At 38.3% G+C, this 21,035-nt stretch overlaps 1 protein-coding gene across 7 annotated transcripts in view; it reads right to left on the bottom strand.

The window, feature by feature from the left end:
• ATF7IP (activating transcription factor 7 interacting protein) overlaps positions 1-21,035 on the bottom strand; it is a 109,060-nt gene that overhangs the window by 71,410 nt on the left and 16,615 nt on the right. Inside the window, exons 1-3 of one of the 7 annotated variants that reach the window (XM_021378600.1) lie at positions 18,032-18,506; positions 7,994-8,081; positions 3,921-4,983 (exon numbers count right to left, since the gene is read on the bottom strand). The exons of 4 other annotated variants lie outside the window; for them this stretch is intronic. The gene's annotated coding sequence lies outside the window, so the exon portion shown is untranslated. Of the gene's footprint in view, positions 1-3,920; positions 4,984-7,993; positions 8,082-18,031; positions 18,507-21,035 lie in introns of those variants that run through there. 2 more of the 7 variants (XM_021378775.1, XM_021378517.1) reach the window with 2 other exon arrangements.

The following is a 21,035-nucleotide window of genomic DNA, read 5'->3' as shown; positions in this document are numbered from 1 at the left end:
CCAGACTGTATCAACAAGGGAGAAATTAGGAATGAACTGAGTATGTGTATGCAGAAACTGCACGACCTACTCTACTATTAACTTTTCTTTTGTCTTAGGATTTTCTGTGTCAAAACAAACATATGTGAACTGGAGCCTTTAACGAAAGATGTTTTAAAGACATTTCTTAGCAGGGGGTATCCAGCAAATACCTGTCTGAGGACAGTGACTTGCTTCAGAATCCAGACATAACAGCCCTCTGGAAAAACAAATACTTGCTTTTTCCATTTATTTGAATGTAAGATACTGGTGTTATGCTGTCAGTACCTGATTGCTCACGTGGAGGTAGAATTACATGGCAGATAAATTAGATGGCTTTATTTCTATGATTCTATGATTTCCCAGAACATTTTTAAGCATTTTCAGAGAAAAAGAAATTCCATGATTTTAAAAGATGATGGAAGTACAGTTTGAAGTATCCTTCCCAAACACCTCAATAACTGATGGATAATACGTTACATGCATCATTTTTTCAGTCTTGGCAAAAGAGAGTCTGACATTATGCTCACCCTTGACATTCTAATAGTGTCGCTGGTCTAGATGCAATCTACTCTAGAAATTTTTGCGTGTAGGTACTTCTGCAAAGTAATCCTGAAGTCCTGTAACTTCCTCTAGCTCTACTCAATTAGTCCAAAAAAATGATAAGTATACTTTTGGTAGTATGATAGTTAAAAACACTTCAAGCTAGTCATTTTTCTTGGAAATTCTTACTGGCACAGATTCCCTTGAAGACCGGATTTCTGTTACCAGTAGGACATAAAGAACATTATAATTATTCAAAGAAAGCTGGTCACTTACAAGAGTGATGTCATTTGGATTATTCATAGAGACTAGTGATTGCAAAGTTAACATGCATTATCTGCTAAAGACTTTCCATTTATCTGTTGTGCTGTGGGAAGATCAAATGTTAACATACACACCTGTAGTACAACATTAGATCAAGAAACCTGAATTATGTTCTGTTAATTACAGGCTTATAGCTGATGTTATAAAGGAATATGAATTTATGCATGTAAAAACATATTTAGTGTATATATATTTAATGTGTGTGGATATATACTCTAAATGCATATTTTCTGTGTGATCAAGGAAAAAAACACCATTGTGTTTCTGCAGTACCCTGGAGACAGATCTTTCAAAAAGAAAGTTGAAAATGTTATATCCAATGTGTACTTCTGACAGTCTTACTGAACGCACTTTGGTGTAGATATTCTCAGACAGAATTTTAAAATAAAATGGAAGAACACACAGGTGTCCTACCTGACAAATAAAGACTTCCACCTTTTAGATGAAGGTACTTTAAACCTCAAATGACATCAAGGTCAAGAAATAATTTTGGAAGCGTAATTTATCTGTTGAATTCAGAGCCTAAGGATCCCAATGACACAATTACACGAGACGTACAAGAAATACTCTGGAAGACATCACTCATGGTAAACTTTAAACAATAGTTTTTGGGGTTGTTTTTTTTTTTGGTTTTTCTTCCTCCTTTGGAATTCTTTTCAAAAACAGCCATGAATCCCAGTTTGCAGTCATTCACAACATCAACCGTGCACGGTATCCGGCAGAAAACTTGTGAACAGAAGGAGGTAGAAAGTGTCACTTTATTGATGCAGCAACAGTTGATACTGCAAATCCATAAACAAAGCAGACTTTAAAACTTAAGCATTTCTGTGGTAACTGAAATGGTGAACCTATAAAGCACAAAGGCATACAGTTGTCAAATATTCAATGCTACTTCTCCTGTACTATTTCCATCAAAAAATATTCTGGATTTTCACACGTTTTGGAAACTGCCTTAAAAGGCAAGAGTAGGAATCAGTACTCCCGCATATGAGGGAAATAATACTCAGGAAAATAAAGAAATAAACGTTTACTGGCTATCCTTGTTTGCTTCTGACAAGCTGAAAAGAGTAGGAGAGATAACAAAGAATGCTGGCTTGCAGGGAAATGACTACATACCCTGCAGGGCTGATTGATAAGATCACAGACACTAGCCTGGTGTGCTAAAGAAATATATCGAGCGATACGATCCTCCTAGAATGCATGCCTTCCCTGCTTAGAAAAAATGGGTCTAGAAACATCTTCAATGGCAGTGTTCCGTACATCAGGAAAAAGGGGGGAAGTAAACAGAAGGAAAACACTTCATTCCAGTTACTGGGTCATTATTTTGTGTGCTACTGCAGGTCTTTAAAAATAAAGACAACATTATAAATTCACAAGGTTCTGACAGTTTGCATAAAACATCAAGCTAGAATTCACAGTATCATACAATACCAACCAAACAAGGAGCTGCATGTTTAGGTTGACCAATGTATTATTCAGCAATGATTTTGCCAGAATGGTCCATAAAATATTTTGAATCTGAACCTAGAAAAACAATGGCTCAGGCTATAGTGATACCACCAACACTTTCAGTAACGGTTAATAGCAAGAGCGGGGCTGGTCTCTTCTCAGTGGTGACAGGTGACAGGACAAGGGGAAATGGCTTCAAGTTGTGCCAGTTGAGTTTTAGGTTGGATATCAGGAAAAACTTCTTTACAGAAAGCATTGTTAAGCACTGGAATAGTCTCCCCAGGGAGGTGGTTGACTCACCATCCCCGAACGTGTTTAAAAACTGTCTGAATGTGGTGCTCAGGGACATGATTTAGCGGTGGGTTGTTAGAGTTAGGGTAGTATGGTTAGGTTGTGGTTGGACTTGATGATCTTGAAGGTCTTTTCCAACCTGAGCAATTCTATGATTCTATATTTGGTCTCTAAATGATTTCTCCGAATTTCTGTCTGAAGAACTCAAAATAGCACTACAAAAGAAGATCTTTAATGTTACCAGTCAGAGAGAAAAAGGCAGTTGATGGAGCAAGAAACTGGGAGCACCATCACAAATACATGAACATATACAGCTATTTTAGATAGCCTGTCTTTCTAAACTCCACAGAAAATTATATGGAAAAAAAATGCGTCTCTACAGGGTCATTGTGATAGGGTGATTTACTCAAAGGATCAGTATTCACTGTTTTGAGAGGACAAATGCTCCTATAAATTTTATTCTCTCCCTTGAAAGAAGACAAATTTCTACAGCTTTCTGTGAGCTGTTAAGACTCTGAATGTGTCAATATAGCACTAAAATCTGTCCCTCAATTTATGAGAAAATGGATAAAAAACCCACTACTTTCAAGCTGTGACATTTTGATTTAGAAAAACATTAAAATAAAAAAGTAAGCTATCCAAAATGATGACATAATGACACGAAGATACCAACCTGAAATACTACCAGCCTTCTAAAATACTCATAGTATTTTTCCTCAAATAGCAAGACCTTGCACTTACTGTAATTACAATAAACTGGTGTTGCATCAACTACAAATATGAGGATTTCCTTCTGGCTCTGAGCCCAGATTAACACTTAAGATTTTTACTGCCTTCTAACAGATGCTGGATTACTAATCTATGCTAGTATTAGTCCAATAAATGAAGTGGTTATAATAGTAAAAGTAGCTACAATATAGTAAATTCACAGGTAACCACTGGAGGGGAAAAGTATACAAAAAAAATTTTTTTTTAATTCTCTTTATGGGGTAGTTTGGCAATAAGCTTTATTAATTTATCAGCATATCAGCCTTGTAGAGGGATAAAGAATATTATTTTAGGTCAACAGTGTAGTTATAACACCTAGCAGTCTTTCAGTTATGCCAGAAAGAAGCCTTCAGCCTAACTATGAAGATTTGTTCTAAAAAGAGTGATACGACTAAATAAGGATTCTACCTAAAATTTGGTAGTTTTTTTTTTTTCTTTTTAAGGGATTTCCATATAACGGGCTTTTTGTTTCGTTGGTTTTTTTTAGATACTGAATAGTTGTGGGGGTGAGAGGGAAGAAGACATACCTGTCAGGAGAGGGGGTGTTGTTCCTTTCTCTTTTCTCTCTAGAACTACATCAAAAATTGTAGACATAGATATGCTTTCTGATGGACAGTATAGGATATTCCCTCCAAAATGTCAATCAAGAGAAAAGGATTCTGCTTTGCGCATTTTAGCAAAATCCTCACATAAGAATGACAGAAAGTTGCTTCCTCTGCTGTCCGTCCTTCTTTGAATTTCAACCAGAGCCTTGATGGATTTTTTCAATCTTCATCGCAGAGTAGGTGAAGAAGCGCACAACCCAGTGTGTACCTTTTTCACTAAGGATGCACATTTTTTTATTCACCCAAGATCAAAATTTAATCTTTCCTGATTCTCCTTAATATGTAGAGCAACATTTGGGGTAGAAATCCCTGTATGGCAAGGCTCTAGGTTTATTCTCTGAAGTAGCTGTTTGTTTGTTTTCAACTTGAGTGTTTTATACATACTTGAAACACTGATTTCACAAGGGGTTTGCTGGACACTTCTGCTTTATTTACTTGGAGGTCCTCTGTCACATTCAGAGGGTACTCAACAAGACTCTAAACCATGAAATCCAAAACCAGCCACCAGATTTCTTTCTCCACGAAATACTGCTGATATTGCTGGCATGACACAGCTATAGTTCACTTTGAAAGTACACAAAGTTGATGAAGGCTGATGAGGAACAGTGAGCAATGAACCCTTACTATATCCTCTTACTCAGTCTCAGCACTGTGGTAGCAGTGTGTCACTGCCATGGTGGCTTCAGGAGGAGAGCTGAGCAATGGTTTCAGTTGGTTCAAATTCTTCCATTTCCACTCCTACTCACACAAAGAAAAATTGCTTCTTTTAAGTGGAAAAGGTTTTTCCAAAAAAAGGGTCTGCCAGTATTTCTTGGTTATCTTCCTTAAAAAAGCAGAAAATGTTGCTCCAGTTTGAACACTTTAAGATGACTTGATATTTCTCCAGAGGAAAAAAAGAGACCATCCATACGTTGAAATTTAAGGAAAAATAAAATTTAGTTTGTCTCTCCTTCTGAGGCTGTGTTCTGTGTTGTATTTGAGTATGCTGAGGAAACAAAAAGGAACAGACCTAAGGCAGGAAAGCATTTCAACAGAAGTTCAACTTGGAAAAAAAATACAAGGGTGTTTAGATAGACTAAATGACAGCACGATAAAGAACCACCTCACACTATGACATGCATTTACCCATCTTTCTCGTTGTTTTATATAGACACAGCTTTCTGCAAAATCAACATAAGAAAAATGGTTTCCAAATCAGTAGGAAGTATTCTTACAATCCAAGCCCCACCAAACCAAAAGCAAAACTTCAAAAAAAGATGTCATGTCCTGGAAAATATTTTTCATTTTTACAGAATCATTTGAGTTGGAAGGGACCTTTAAAAGTCACTTTTCCTTTTCTTGTCAACTCATCCTTCAGACTAGTTTTCTGATCCAGCCTCTTGCTACATCAACACAATGAACATGATAGCAAAGACTAGGAAAAAAGTAGCTAGAACTAGAAAGTTACAAGGACTGCTTTAGCAATGTTGATACAAAATACTGAAAGTACACCTTTGAAAATGGTCAACTCAAAGAACAAGGGCTACTCAGAAAGTAATGCCTCCACAATATCAGAGGTGGATGGTGGTGGTATGGCAGTAGAGGTTGAACGTTCCTGCCAATATTACATTACATGTTGTTCCTGTATGAGAGATGGCAGCGGAGGGGCAGTCTAATAAGATGGTATCTGACATGGGAGTGCATATGAAGCAAAAGCATGGAAATGAATTTCTCCAAGCAGAAAAAATGGCACCCACGGCCATTCATCATTGCTTGCATCGCAAACAGTGGACAACCAAACAGAAAAATTAGGTGGTGGATGGTGTGTTTCATCAGTGGCAACAGTGATATGAAAGACAAGCCCCATTCCAGATGGCCACGCACAGATCTCACATCACAAAAGGAGGTGTGTCTTGATCAGTTTATCTGCACAAATCAGTGGATTACAACCACGGAATTGCGTACGGAGCTAAATATTGGCTTCAGGGTGCTGGAAACAGTAGCAGTAACGTTTGTGCCAAGTAGGTCCCACAGATGCTCATGCAGGAACAGAAAGAACACTGTATGCAAGTTTGCCAGAACCAATACAAGGCTGAATACAATGCATCATTACCAGTGGCCAGACACTGTATCACCACTATGAGCTGGAGTCAAAATGGCAGTCCATAGCGTGGCAACATATAAATTCCCTGTTATAGAAAAAGTTCAAGATGCAGCCCTGAGAGAGTAAAGTGATGTGCACTGTCTTTGGGGATCTGGAAAGAGGTGATACTTCTGGATTTCCTGTAACAAACAGTCCCTCAACTCTGACTACTACAATGCAACCCTGACTAAACTAAATGTTCAAACTTCCAGACTGAGGCCAGAGAAGACAGCCTTTCTCTTGCAACATGGTAATGCCAGGTTTGAAGACTGTGGAGCACACTGCCAGTCATGGCTGGACTGTCCTACCATCTACATATCAGAATTACCTTGAAGTAAGGAAGCGTCTTCATAAGCTTGCTATACAAACACACATGTATTCGTAGTGCATGGTTGACTCTGATTTTAGCCGAGGAAGGCACCACTGATAATTACCAGACAGAATAACACAGGCCAAAGTGAACTCTCTCTCATGTGGTAGCCAAGCCAGTTTCTTTGCATCTGAAGTAGCAACTCATAATCCTTTCCACAACATTTGCATGTTCTTAGTCTGACCATCCTAGAAGACATCATAGGATGTAACTGAAGATCTGAAACTTGTTTTAAGACAGGTAGGTATCAAGAGACTATGCTGGTGCGATCCATTTCTCTGCCTCAAAGTCACATGCGTAAGTGGATAGTCAGCATGCTGCAGATGCACTACAGGAAATAAAGATTTCTCACGCCAAGAACAGAATCCTAAGACTAAGGAATAGTTGGCATTAAGTAGTGTTTTGTTTCTCTGGCTTCCTTCCCTTCTACTCTTTAATTCCCAAAGAGAGAATCGAAACTGGACTTGGCAGAGAGGCAACCTCACCAAAAATAAAGTCAAAATGGTCAGATTCTTGCAGAATCCATGGTTCATCATGTACTGGAAATCACTGCATGCTTTTTAAACTTCTCTACTGAAGACTTCTTCAAATAGAGACATCTGAGATTCCATTGGAAGGGCTTCAGATTGTCACAAAGATCCAAAATGCTGCAAAGTATATAATATTTCTGGTTATCCAGGCACTGGATTGAAGGGGAGGAGAAGCATACAGTGTGTATGTATACTGAATTCAGCTGAGTAGTCAGACACGTTCTTAACGTCTGTCAGTCAGTGAGGATACATGAAGATTGACATCAGATCCAGGTATGGTGAAGGCCAAAGGCCTGGAGATTCCAAAGTTTCCACACAACAAAAGCAGAACGTTGCTAGCAAAGATGCACCCACCTCCAAAAGCAGAAACGCACTAAAAGAGAAGAAGGGAGCGAACAAAACAGACTTCAAAATGAGAACATAGCAGCAACAAATTCTCTAAACCACACTGGACAACTGGAGATTCAGTGCAAGGTCTGCCTCTTTGCCAGCAGGACAAAATGCACATGGCTTTGGCCAAGGGAAGAGGAGGGAATGAGAAGGAAATAAAAGATAAAATAAAAGATTGTTCCCCTCAATTAAAACCAAACTCTGTAATTGCTCTAAATCTTCCTTTCCTATTCACTGTGTATGTTTGTGTGTGCACAAGGATACACAGAATCACAGAATATCCTGGGTTGGGAGGGACCCAGGAGGATCACTGAGTCCAACTCCCATACATCTTCCTTCATGATTTGTCATTATTCCTACCACAAGATACTGAATGATGTACCAGACCTGTGCTGGAGATGATCTACTTTCCATTCCAACTACACTACTTATCAACAATTTAGCCATGTCAAATCAGTGTATCAACCTCCTGTTTTTCTTGACTGTGAAGTGAAATACTTTTTTTTTTTTTTTTTTTTTTTTTTTTGCTGTAAACTACTGCAAAAGAATCAGAAATTGTAACTGAGTGAACCAAAAGGCTTACCTCTTGCGTTTTCTTAGGGGAGGGAAAAAACCAACACAACCCTCCAGCTAGTCAGAAGGTGAAACTGACAGATCTGGTAACACGCTTTCTAGTGTAAAGGCAAATGAACAATTTATTTAGAAGACAGCTTAAGAAGTACATCTTCTTCAAGAGGACAACACATTTCAAGTTCAAAAAAAGATATGGACCTTACTTCATTGTCTTAAAATCCAGAACAACATCAAAACAACCTACTGCTTTGAAGTAAACATGAGTGAAATATTTCTAATACTATGTACATAATACATTTGATACACACATGCAATTCTGTACAACTAAAATGCTTTTCTTATAAAATTACATGGTATTATTTGAGAGGAAAGGAAATGTTAGATGACTAAATTATGATTACCTATGATCAGACATGTTCTTTGAAGTTTAACATTGATTCTCAATTTCTTGGACTTAATTCTTGATTTTAGGACTATTTTAACACTGTGCAGGGCATATCTTACCAAATACAGGTAATTTCCCTATAATTCAAGAATGTTACCCACAAACTGAAATCATTCTCGAGTGTGAAAGTCGCCACTAATAAATTCACTGCCTCTAAGAAAAGAAAGAAAATTCCACAAGCTATGAGCTCCAAATGCCACTGTGTAAACATTTTTTTCCCCACAAGGATATTCAGAAACAGAATACGAAAAAATAAACAAACATGACCAAAACCCTCCAATAATCAAACCCAAAGATCAGTTTCAGTACTTTACTGTTTTTGCTGGGAATTAGTATATTTCTCCTATACACTATTTTATAGAAAATTATCAGCCACCAGAAATTTTAGACAGTATTTCTAAAATCCATTTGGTATATCAAATCAGCTATATTTATAGGAACACAGAACACAGGTAGCTGTGTATCTTAATGGAGAAAAACAGAACTTATGTTTCATTAGCCTTAACTTAGTCCAAGATGTTTTAATCACCTTTTGTAAATACAGAAGCGAAAGGAGGACCTTATGATCACACAAAATAAGACTCAGTAGCCTATGCATAGGGAATTATAGCCATTTTTGGTGCTCTAGACTTTGCATGAGGCTGGCAGATGTTACATAGGATCAAGAGGAGACCAGTGCCCTTCGGGAATCGCAGTTTAGATCTAGGAGTCACATCCTAAAGTATCTAAAATGGTTCTAGAAGACTATGCCTGGTAAGCCAGTCTCATCCTCAGAAACTAAAACAATGTATTATGCTCAGACAGTCATTGCTGCTCAAGTGTAGAAATAAAGGAAGTGAAGGAAGCATATGGCAAATATCTCATTAAGTTACCAACAAACCATTCAACTGCTGTAGAGAAAAGTCTCTTAAGGACTAATAAAAGCCACTAGTATTTTGCAGTATATTTTTAACATTTCCAAACCTCCCCCAAAACATCATTTTCTTCATATATTTTATACAGCAAAAACAAAGCCAAATCACAATTATCCTTGTATTTCACTGAAAGGGCACAGGTTAGGTGGGTTGTACCATCTTGGTAACAGTTGCAAATGAATATTTCATATTGTATGTGAGGGAAGGTTTCATTAACTCCTAAAAAGTACAGGGAAGGAAAAGCTATAAGGCAAATCAATACCATTTCCCAATTTTGACTCAAATATGAGGTCCATATTCATCTTCTTGGAAGACTGGCCTACAATCTCAAGTGAAAAGTCCAGATTATGGAGACAATGAACTTCACCACGGTTTGTTGTGTTTAATTTCCACAACAATAGCTCATAGGTGCTTAGAAAATGACCTTGTATTAAGATTCTGAATGTGTCAGTATCACCTACCTTTACAAAATGGAATCAAAGGAATTTCACAGAGTTTCTAAGGAAAATAAACAAAATAGAAATCACTTCATCTATTGACCGACTTTGAGAAACCACTTGTCTGGAACACTGTACTTCCAACTCTAGTTACCTATCATTTTTTCTTCTTACCTGATGTCTGTTCCCCCAAACAAGTGATTCTATGAACAGTAATAACAACTCATGAAATAAAACCATCTGCTTGATGGATAGTAGAAAACAAGCTTCTTTTCACCATTTACAAAATACACAGCATTATCATTATTTGTCATAACCTGAATATCTACTCATAAATGCAGAAGTATATCAGAAATCCACCTATAAGTTACCATTAGCTTGAAAATGCTTTATACAAAAAGAAAATATTTCTTAGGTCTTAAACTGCACTGTAAAAAAAAAAAAATCAAGAAGCAATTCTATAAGCTAACTATAAGCTTAGAAAGCATCTTTGTATCTTGCTTTGGTGCCAACAGGAACCTTCTCACTAAAAATTGGCACCCAGGTGCAGAAGTTTAGTTAAATCTCTTGATAATATTACACTGAGACCACAACATATTTCCGTATAAGCATTTGACTAATCATATGGCACAGCATAATGTGTAAGAGGTCTGGAAGAATTTGTTGCCTTCTCGTATACAAGTCGTCTATTCATCTTACAGATATCTTGCAATTTTAGAATTATATCCATTTGTTGTGTTTTTGGGTAGATCTAGACCATTTATGCTAAATTTTTGAAGTACCAGTTCCACAGCTTCACACAGTAGTGTTGTGTGTTGAAGTTCATATTATTGACTTGGGTTCATAATAATCAGAGCTCAGTCCTTATGCAGATATCTCATTTGGAACAGCTTTCTTTACCATCGTGACACACGTAGGGGACATCCAAATGGTTTCCTCTCAAAATTCAAACCATTCTAGGCTGATTTTATAATTCAGAACTGACTGAAGTTAGAAGTTTAAGCACAGGTACTAATATATTTTCTTATTTTTTTTTAACGGTAAATGAGCCCTGAAAATTTCCATCATTTTCTCAAGATGCACAGTTCTCCAAAAGAAGGCTGCTGCTAACAGTATTCTCAAGGGATGCAGGGGCTACAGCACTATCACAGAAGGCGTTTAGTGGATAAAAATAAAATGCTACCAACAATTTTCAAACTATGTTTGAATGTTGCATTAGAACAGAATAATTAACTACCACAGCTATTTGCGAAGAAAAGTTTGTTTTCTGTTTTATCTTAAATGGAGTACCGATCACCAAAGTGCTTCCATCTCCCTCTAGGGAAAGTCAGCAGCAAACAGGGATCAGTATGTCAGGAACGCACAGCGTTCATTACCAGACTTAAGATTTAAGTAAATAAACACATCCCTGTGCTTAAAGATTTAAAACCACTCAGGATTCTGCATACATGCAAATGACACTACCTTCTAAGAGAGAAATACTTTTAGCTCTTGTCTGCTCTAGTGTTAGTCAGTCTTTTACCAGTTTTTTAGACATTAAAATGCTTTCATTATTCCATAGCCTGTTATTCCAACACCCTTGGTAAATGAACGCTAATTTTGTGTTGGAGTAAATCATTTTTCTGGCAGAAACAACGCCTTCCTCTACAGGAATTTCATCTCTCTTACTAAATTAGAAATAGTTATGGCATGCCCAAACCAACTGAGAACCTGCATCATTTAGTTTAAGTGGTACTAGAGTTAAGTTTTAACATTTTAACTTAGAGAGTTTCTATGATAGTTGGATTTTCTGTGACAAATGAACAGCCTCCGAAGTGGTTTTGCAATGTCACCTCCACTCTTTAGTTGACTGATCATCTCCTAGACTGGAGAATTTTTTTTTTTTTCCTCCATATTTGCCTTAGATTGTCAGCAAGGCTTCTTGGAATAAACATGCAGCCCTTGTGCTAGCATGTATGGTACATAACTTATCCTGTCCGATAAAAGAAAGCAGATGCAATACCACAGCTTTTTCACTTTGCAGTTAGCTTGCGATGTTAATTTCATTCTCTATTCTGCTGTGAAACATGTAATAGATAGCATTATGACAGCTGGATGGCTTTGGCTACAGCATGTTCAGCATTCTCTTTCCATCTCATCTTGCGATAAGAAGTCCAGAAAGTGTGGCAGAGCTTCATAATTTCCCCTTCCTTGGCCCCATAAAGAAACTAACTGCATGCATGGACACTTTAAGTGAACTGGAGCAGAAAAACTCCATGAGCGTAAGGTAGCGTAATACATTCATTGTCTGCAGCAAGGATTAACTGATCTTTCCTAAGCAGAGTTCCAATCTACTCAAGAGTAGCTAAGCATGGCTTCTACCTGCACATAAAATGCAGGCCTATACTGCAATTGATAGCTATGCTTGTGACTGATCACAGGAAAGAGGAAAATGCCATTCAATTTCTAAATCAAGGCAGTATAAAAGTCATACTATTCACATCTTTATTAACTCTTTGATTTAAAAACAGAGACAAACATTCAAATGCAAAAACACTTAAGGTGAAATTTTAGGGGGGATCTCACCAAACGTTAAGACTCCCAGTAAAAGAAAAATTCAAATTTTAAAAAAGGTACATGACTACATGCCAGTAAGATTAGTGGATATTGTAAAGAATTTTATTTTTCTTAACATGTTTGGGGATTTCATCCAACAGTTATAAGTTCTGCCACGGAGATTAAGCCTTGCCTATTATCTTTTTTTGAGAAAAAAGAAAAAAATATCTAGGATGACTGCAACATGTCCAGTGAAAAATATCAAACTGACAGAATTAAGGAAGTCATAATAAAGCGTGACAGCTGAAGGAAAAAGACCATTAAATGCCCTTAGCTATCCATTTAAAAAAAAAAAAAGAAAGGGTACCTGGCAAAAGCAAATCTGGATAATTTTCTCAACCATTTCACCTAAATACCTTATTTGGCTAAGAGCCACAGGATGATAGTTCAGAAGTTGTTCTTAGGTTGAAGATCTTGGCAACTTTTGTGAGGTCTCACCATGTTAGAAGACAGGAAGTACCACATTAGCAGGGCAAGGTTTGGTTAAATAGGTAGCCAGGTCTCTGTCACACTAGTAATACATGTAACGGTTCCACGTAACGGTTCCAACTGGAGAACTTCACCCAATAATGAAAAATTTAGACTACAGGAAAGATGTCATGCCAGCACTATCCCACGTAACCCAGATACAGAGTTGTCAGACCAATCAAGTCATACATTAGCTGCTTCAAAGCCGTATGTCATCTAAGTGCCTTAAGTCGGCCATCCTATTAAGTCTGTCTTCAAATCAAAATTGGAATGTCTTTCTGGAGGAAGGAAACCCCTAACACAACAGATATTGGAGGAGCACCAAGATGGTTAAGGGCTGGAGAACATGGCAAATAAGGTTAAACTAGCAAGCTAAATTTGTGTAGCATGAAGAATAGACAGCTAGAAGAGAACTAATGGACCTCTTCAACGGAGAAACTGGCATACTGACAAGGAACAACAGATACAGACTGCAACAGAGGAAATCCCAGACAGACGCAGAGAACAATTCTTTGCAATGAGGGTGGTCAAACACTGAAACAGTTTGTCCAGAGAGGCTGCGGAATCTTCACCCTTACAGATTTTTAGACCTTACACTGACAAACCCTGAAGTAACCTCATCTAATTTAAAGATTACCATCCTTTGAAGATGTCAGATTAGAGATTCATTCCAGCCTAAATTATTCTAGAACTGCTCAGAAAATAACACCTCCTGTTTTAGTATGTTGGCCCAGGATGTCAGAGGCAGATGGTGGTGGTATGGCAGTAGAGGTTGAACCTTTCCACCAGTACTGCATTCAGTTTTGTTGCCATGTGACAGATGGCAGCAAAGGGGCAGTCTAACAAAATTGTGTCCGATGTGGAAGCGTGTATGAAGCAAAGGTGTGTCACTGAACTCCTCCATGCAGAAAAAAAATGGCACCTACTGACAGTCACCAACACTTGCTGAACATTCATGGAGACCAAACAGTGCATATGAGCACAGTGACGCACTGCGCAGTGCTTTTCAGCAAAGTCAACAATAACATGAAAGACAAGTCACATTTCAGATGGCCGTGAACAGCTGTCACACCACAAAATGAAGAGTACCGCAATGAGTTTATTCTCACAAATTCACAAATTATGACCAGGGAACTGTGTACTAACAGCGTATCGGCTTCAATGCACTGGAAAGACTGAAACAGCTTTGTTTTGATGGCGGCAATGTAGGAATATTGCAAAGCTGTGTCTCACAAATGCTCATAGGAACAGAAGGAATACCCTATGCAAGTTTGTCAGAACCAATATGAGGCTGAAGGTGACAGTTCATTGGATTCACCTCATTACTGGTGACTAGATGTGGTGTCACCACCACGAGCCAGAGTCAAAACAAGAGTCCATGGAATGGTGACACGTGAATTCCTCAACAAGTTCAAGACTCAGCCCTCAGCAGGTAAAGTGATGTGCATTGTCTTTTGGGATAGTAAAGGGGTCATCCTTCTGGATTTCCTGGAAGACAAACCATCAATTCTGATCTCTAAGCTGAAGGCTCTAACATCCAGACTGAGGCCGTATATCACAGCCATCTTTCTCTTGCGACATAGTAACACCAGGCCCCACACCATTTTAAGACTGAGGAACGCACTGACAATCCTGGCTGGACTGTACTACCACAGCCACTGTGTAGTCCGGATCTGGAGCCTTCCAACTTCCATTTGTTCAGGCTAATAAACAATGGACTGTGTGGGGAACATTTTCTTAGCAATGACACTGTTATAGCAGCTGTTGAACAGTGGGGTCACCTCCACTGGTGCGAATTTTTACAAGCACGGTATTGCAGGTTCTTGTTAATCGCTGACAAAAAATGTATAGCCAATGGCAGTGACTACATTGAAAAATATTATTTTGTAGCTAAGAATTTGCTCTATTGAATAGTGTCACTGTGCTGTTTTCACAGAAATAAACAGACATTACTTTCAGCGGAAGCAAGTATTCTATGTTCTTTAACCAGAGTAATTTTTGTGTCTTTTCCTGATTATTTTTTTTTTAACATTGCTAAAACCCTATGGAAAAGACTGTAACCTGTACTGATGTGAACTTCATATCACTAGTATATTCAAGGCAGCTTAAGAGCACAAAATATATTACTTTCTTACTCTTGCTCTATATTCCTCAAAATTTCAGCCCCTCTACATTAACTCTACACTTGGGATTTTGGCTCTTCTGTTTTTGGGAGCTGGGGGAGACAGCAAAAGAGGTCTCTCTATGATCCCTACTTAATCCCAAAATAGAGTTTCTTGTTAAGCAGGTATTTACATTTACAAACGACCAATACAGAATTTTTTGGATCAATACAGAATGATTTTGGATTTTGCTATACAACAGAATGTTTGAATGGGCCTCACGGAGCAAATGATTCTTTTATAAATGAATAGAACTGCACAGTACCAATCATAGAACCATACACTGGTTTGGGTTGGAAAGGACCTTTAAGATCATCCAAGTCCCCTGCTATAGGCAGGAACACCTCCCACTAGACCAGGTTGCTCAAAGCCCCATCCAGCCTGGCCTTGAATGCTTCCAGGGAGGGTGCATCCACAACCTCTCTGGGCAACCTGTTCCAGTGTCTCACCATCCTCAAAATAAATAATTTCTTCCTACTATCTAGTTTAAATCTAACCTCTTCCAGTTTAAAACCATTTCCCCTTGTCCCGTTACTATACATGCCCTTCTAAAAAGCCCCTCCCCAGCTTTCCTGTAAGAAAAGAATCCTCACTTGGATCATGCTTCCTCCAGTAACACTGTTGTCATTCTCCCACCCCCATACACTTTTTGAAAGGTATTCAGTTTACATGATATATGTGCTTATTTGTTTTGCTGATGAAGAAGGCTTTACACCAAGGCATAACTGTATTATGCATACTGGGTATTAATGCCAAGCAACTGTGCTTTAAAACAAGATTTCGTTTTTTTTTTTTTTTCTCTCAGATAAAATTTTATAGCCATTAAACCACTTCGGCCATAATTCTATCAATATTCTTTCACATTTACTGAATTCATCACCTCCTCCTTCCCCCGATTGATATTAGCCTAAATAGTTATTCAGATTATCTTTCCTGACTTCTTCCCTGCCTCTTCCCCCCCCCAAAAGCAAGCAGTCTTCTAGATCTGGGTGGGGTAACACCTCAGGTGTAAAGTATTTTTAGCCAATTCTTTCAGAACTCCCCAGTGCAGATTACAAAGACTTGTTAGTAGCTTTTGTTTAGAAAAGTCTATCACAGACTCTTTGGTATCATCCTTGTAATGTCTAGATTAAGTACCTTAATCACCTGCAAGATACCACAGTGTAGCAGCTCTCTTCTACCTAAGAAACCAAGCAAGAATATATACTGTAATATTCTGCCTTTTCCATTTTGCTAGAAATTGTGTTACCATTGTCACCTACATGACACTTACTTTGCCTTATTAATCACAGTTTTCCTCCCAGATAATCAGTTTTCTACATTTTTTCATGTCCTACTCAATGCCATTTTTTTCTACTATTCTCACACTTATGCCTTACGTTGCGGGGGGGGGGAAGGGGGGAGGGCAATAATAATAAAAAAAAAGAGAGGGCTGTTGAATTGTCTCTTTCACTTTGCAAAGAAATCCAGACAGATTTTAACAGAATTTGCCCTTCATGGACAACCTCAATAATGGTTAACTATAATTTGGGAACTTGGGAAAATCCACCACTTTTTTTTCCTCTCTCTCATTAAAAAAAAAAAAAAAAAAAAAGTATTAAAGGTATAAAATTATATGAGATACAAGGAAAAAAAAATCATTTGGCACAAGTTGTTCACATGCAGTGTTTCTTTTACATTGTCATATCAACACAGAAGTATACCTTTCTCTATTACTGTTGAATTCTTCTTGATATCAGCCAGCTGTAGCTCTTTTCTGGCATACACACCTCTCTTGGCCTTAATTCACAGTCCATTTCAGAGCAGTTCTAGAAGTTTTGGTCTCTATCAGTGCCTCATTTCAAGTTCAAATAGCCTGCCTGCCTACTTTGCCCCAGTACTTTTCACTCCAACTAATCACATTTTTCCATCTGGACCACCCCACTGTCTACTGTCACTTCCCTATCCTTATCTTAAGCTGCCATCTACCTTTAAGCAATCCACACTTTCCATGTTTTCTTTGGCCTTTTCATGCATCTCTAATGCACCTTCTTTAGCTCAGAGACTTTCCAAATTACGTTAGTTTCTTTTACCTTCTCCCCTCTCCTGTCTCCCATCCTGTCCATTTTTTAATTGTAAAATGGCAACAATGCAAATGTATTAATTACAGAAACAGAACTAGCACATCTGTTCAATGCAGTATTTTCATGCACTGCATGCATAACTATAGCACAGTACATTAAGAAATTAAGAGTGCTGCTGTTACGTCAAAATTTGCTGCTTTAGCATGAGCTTTATTGTCTTCTTAGGTACCATCTGAGGGAGCAGACTGGATAAATATCATATTTTGACCTGTTTGCTATTTACAAATACATCTTTCTAAAAATTCACGTAAGAACACTTGTGAATGTTTATACTAAAAGATAAATGTCAGTTCAGCATCCTATATTTTGACCAGCTTTACCACCTCAAAAAGATGACAATTTAAACCACGAGTGGTTTAAGACCATTTAAGACCATGAAGCCAAAAATTCCCCCACCAAAAAAACCCAAACAAAGAAACCCACATCACTGATACATTCATAGAATCATTCAAGTTGGAAAAGACCACTAAGATCTAGTTCCTTCAATTTAACCTTCTTAATTCTGCACCCTGTTTAGGGGTCGGCTCACAGAAGGGCTATGGCTCTGTGTGCATCAACTGGTGTCACTACAGAGACAGAACAGTAGCAAGACAGTAGGGGTTGGAACCAAGCAGAAAACAGCAACATCAACAGTAAAAAAGTACTTCCTAGAATTTTTATTTTTAAAAGTCTTTAGTTTAACTTACGGAAACGTTTTTCAATAATTCCTAGTTAACATTCTCTCTAATGACAGTGACCCAAAATTAATTACAGCAAGAAGTGACTTCCAGGCTTCACAGAAAATTCCTGATTTAAAATGTAACAGAACTGGCATTTTGCCAACGTGGGGGATGGGCACCTAAGTGGAAAAATAGCTTCAATGGCCTCTGAAACATTAATGCAGAAAATCAGTAGCTCGTCTTACCTGTGGAGAACTTGACACGTGCAAAATGAACTTCCTCCTCTGAATAAGCCACTGACATTTAACTCATTTGCATAAGAATCAAGAGCTACAAGTAGAGTTCCAGGTCAGCCATCTTGATACTAAGATCTTATTTTGTTTATATAGCAGCATGAGTGTTATTTTCTATCCAGTCTGAGCTATGCTATTGTACCTCTCTGCTAGTAGCCTACATCCGCTTGTTAAAGCACGCTGGAACTGCCACTTATCCACACAAGTGAATCAACGTGTCACTGCAGCTCAGTGAGCATGCTACAGCCTCCAAGTGAATGTTGCAACTGCAAGTGTCCACAGCCGGAACTCTTTTGTGCTGCCTTCTGTGCTGCCAACTATGAGCACTGCAGCAACTATGTGCAGTGAGGTACCTCCCACATACCACACAGTAGTACCAACGAGCATAAATTTATTACAGCTCAGCAGAAGACAGCATACTTAAAGAAGCAAGCAGAAAAAATCATCCATGTTTTCACACACTAGGAATCTAAACTACACCTAGGTTCCCTTGCACGCCTTTTTGAATTCATCAGCATGGCTGTTTCTGCCCAGACACCAAAATGCTCCTGCAATCCATGCAAAGGCAAGTCCATGACACATGTTACTCGCTGCCGAGGTTGAGCCAGACTGCAGTTACAGCTAGCTGGCGCCAGTAAAAATTTACATAAAGGGGGCCTCATTTCAAGACGAAATTGCAGCAGAATATTGCCAAGCAAAGCTCCCCACCCCCACGCCTCTGAGACAACTACAGGTTCTAGAATATATACCTACCTATCTGCTTACTAATAATCCAGATCCGTGTCAAATGTCAAGTGTGGCTCCTACTGTTTATATAAATTAAAACTGATAATGGTCTCCACAAAAGAAATGCCACCTTGAAGCAGGAATGCTGAACACTATTGTTCAGAATAATTTTGGTAAGCATTCTGTAGTGATCTAAGTAACACTGAATAAATGCGTATGCTCAATGCTCATACCATCAGCTATTATATAACTGATATTCCCAGCCTACCAATAACAAATAACTATCACCTCCAAAGTAGAGCAGCTCCATTTTTAACCTACTGCTGACAGGTAACATGTTTGGCCATTTTGTTTAATTTACTATTTCCTTTTTCTTCCCCCTCCCCTCTCCTGTCCTCATCATGCAGGTATTGCTGTGGGCTTTGGTTTTTTTCCCGAGTACCTGAAAGGATATAGTGACAGGTAAAGAGAGAAACTTGGATTTTAGCCTCACTCTGACTTCAAATAGTTAATTTTTTAATTTTTGCTTTTTTTTTTCTTCCAAAGCTCTGTTATATTAACAAATAAATTGTATTTTACAAATGCTTACTCTAATAGTCACCATATTTTGGTGGGGAAAAAGGAAACCAGGCTTTACTTACTATTCATTGTGTTTACGTAAAGAATGAATAGTTGTGCAGTACCTTTCCCCAACCCCCCTCCTTTGTATCCTTATGAGAATCTCTTAGGGTATGACACAACTCAAGGCAGATAAATATACTATTTATTACGTTACACATAAGCATGAATTTGAACCCTGAAGAAAAGTTAAACCCACAGTATTGTGCTACACATCTAGCAGCACTGTTTTAGGTATGGTGTTACACCATTTAGCAGCACACAGAAAGAGGGAAGTGATGGAGGCAGAGGTGCTTGCCAATTCCAGTCAGGCAAAAGCATAGCCACCTCAGGATCAGAGAAGCCTGCTTTGCAGTCCTGACCTCTTCCTGCTCTCTACACTATTTTTCTTTAAAATGTTAACAATATCAGGGCTATATATAGCTGGATTACTTTTAAAGTCCCCTTTCCACTGTGGAAGTGCAATTTGCTGCAAGGCTGGTTCTAAGTTATTTAAACATAATACAGTTTACTTATCACACTATCACAAAGATACTGATTTTGTGTCTGAAAGTATTTAGTAATGCAAATTATTCTTCATTTGTTACAATTCAAGCTCAGAAGTTGTATCCAAAAGCCTGAAGAGATGTGCAAGGCAAATAGTATAATTTTTCCAAAATGATTGTCACAGTAGAATGATAGTTGTTAACTATTTAAGTGATCTGATACCACTCCCTCATTATCTCACATGCATCTTTTGATTTGTTACTTTCAGATAAACGTATGTATGTTAGCATATTTAAGCACTGCACAGAATACATCTTTCAGCGATGCTTTTGTCATTTGCAGAGTGAGTCATCAGATGAACATACTCAGAACTGGAAAATAAAGGCAACCAATTCTGCTTTTAAAAAAGCAAACACAACCTTACCCTCCTGTCATTTGCATTCCTTACAAACAGCAGTATCCCCATCTCCCACCCCAACTCTACATGTTTGTACACAAATACCAGCGTAGCAGTACAGTTCTCAACACAGAAAGCAGTACAAGTTAAAACAAGATCTCTAACTCATTTTATTTCCGAGCTCAGCGAATCCAGGCCAGAGCTTGCAGCCAGCCCTGAGGATGAGCTCTCCAGCTGCTGTCTGGGGGAGGCACCACCCCCCTTCCAGAACATTCTCTGCAAAGTCAGGCACACTCCCTTGGTTTTGCCTTCCCTTCCACTCCTTGTTGCATGTCACAGCATGTACACAGCTAGTTATGACAGAGCTAGATTTCAAATGCAGAATACTTTCATGTTGGGGAGGAGCTGTTCATTTAGTATTCAAAAACACATGAATTAAATTATAAAAAGAGAATTAATGAGAGGATATGCTAAGCCCCAGATCAACTGCAACATCTGTGCCCTGCAGCCAAAGCAGACTTACCCCTCCTGAACAGTAGCAGCGACCATTTTAGATGCTTCCAAAAAGGTGGGTTTGTTATTATTTATTTTTATATGGGAGAGTAACATTGGACAACAAACAAACAAAAAAGCCACTAGCATATTCCCTTCCAATCTTCAGGGATTTGCATTCCCCAAACCAAAAAGTCTGAAAAGGCTGCCTTTATTTCCCACATTCAGAACAGTCTG

The sequence above is a fragment of the Numida meleagris genome, chromosome 1 (genome assembly GCF_002078875.1).
Source record: "Numida meleagris isolate 19003 breed g44 Domestic line chromosome 1, NumMel1.0, whole genome shotgun sequence".
Classification (NCBI taxonomy): domain Eukaryota; kingdom Metazoa; phylum Chordata; class Aves; order Galliformes; family Numididae; genus Numida; species Numida meleagris.
The sequence above is the reverse complement of the archived record's forward strand: the minus strand, read 5'-3'. Positions and strand labels throughout refer to the sequence as shown.